This window comes from Diceros bicornis, unplaced genomic scaffold, assembly GCF_020826845.1.
Source record: "Diceros bicornis minor isolate mBicDic1 unplaced genomic scaffold, mDicBic1.mat.cur scaffold_61_ctg1, whole genome shotgun sequence".
NCBI classification, from domain to species: Eukaryota; Metazoa; Chordata; class Mammalia; order Perissodactyla; family Rhinocerotidae; genus Diceros; species Diceros bicornis.
The window spans coordinates 1824939-1826439 of record NW_026691491.1 but is presented as its reverse complement, the minus strand read 5'-3'; positions in this window follow the sequence as shown (position 1 = coordinate 1826439).

Below are 1501 nucleotides of genomic sequence, written 5' to 3'. Positions count from 1 at the left end.
GTGAAGCACAGCAGGAGCGTGTGCTCGATGCACGGTGGCTGCTGTTACAAGATTTACTGTCTTAACAACAGTGTGTCCGGGTTCTGGGGCCCTGCCGCCCCATCCACAGGAAATGAGTGTGCAGGGGAGAGCTCCAGCCCTTAGACCATCACCTGAACACTGAGCCTCCAGGACCGACCTGCACCCGCATTCCTGTCCTGGCAATGCCCCTGGCTGGGCTCCCCGTCAGTTCCCTGCTCACCCCGCCCTCCCGTGCTGGAGCTCTCCACCTCCTCTCAGCTCCAAACCCGGGACCACAGCCCTCCCCCCTGCACTTGGTGGGGAAATACTGCCGCCGGGATCCTTCTGGCTCGCGTCTGCCCCTCTCTGGAGACGCACTGGGCGTGCCAGGGGCGGAGGCTGGATGGGAGCTTGTTAATGCTGAGTGAAACGCAGTCGGATCACAACGCTCCTAGCACAACACTCCTGGGTGCCCCAGCTCCTGCTGCCTGCAGAGTGAGGACCACCCTCCTTCCGTGGCACAAGGGGGCCCCCCAACTTCCCTCAGGTGTAACCTCCTCTGTCCTGACCCTCACCCATCTGCCTCTCACCTGGCGTCTGTTAGCATGACTATCTCTGCTGAGCTGTGAGGCAGAGACCAGACTGCTCAGTGGTGTGTCCTTGGATCCTGGGCCCACTCTGACCAGTGGGCATGTGTCAGGCTGACACTGAATGACTAGTGGGCATGGTGTCAGGCTGACACTGAACGACTGGCGGGTTGGTGGGGATGAGGGGGGAGAAAAGGAGGTTGGCTTTATTTTTCCCTAAGGACATAGAAAGAAGGAGGGGGGGTGGCTTCTGGGCAGGAGCAGACAGCTGTGCTGAGACAGGGACTCTGAAAACAGAATAGGCTCCAGCTGTCCTCTCCTCCTCCCTCCTGTGGTAGCCGGCCCCAACCCTCGTCTAGTGCACCCGTGGCTATTCAGGGGTTCCGTTCACTACGCTGCACTCATGTCCTCTGGAAGATGGTAATCTATTCAAGTCCCCTGCAGTGAAGCTATCTCGACCTTTGAAACAGATGAAAAGTACACTTTTTCCAAATGTGACTCAAAGGATGTGAGGTTCGTGCACAAGGCAGTTCTAAAAGTGGACGGGTAATTACTGGTTCTGCTTCCTGTAATGATTTTGTGAAATCACGCCACACTGCCTCCCCCACAGAGAACAACTAGAAAATCTGTACATAACGCAACCAGGAGCCACTTGACGGCACTGGGGAGTGAACAGCAGCAGACAGATTCCAGGGGAGTAGTTTGAAGTGAATTCCTGTGGCTTCCAGTCTGGGGCCATGTGCAGTCAGAGCAGGGCATGGGAGGCAGTGGCTCTGGGAAAACCACAGTCTTCACAGCCCAAGAACAAGAAAAATGAAACTGGGGGGCTGTGGTTGTTACCAAACCAAGTGGGCTTGTTACCGAACCAAGTGGGCTCGCCTCCTGGTGAGTTAAATAAGACTATACCAGTGGAA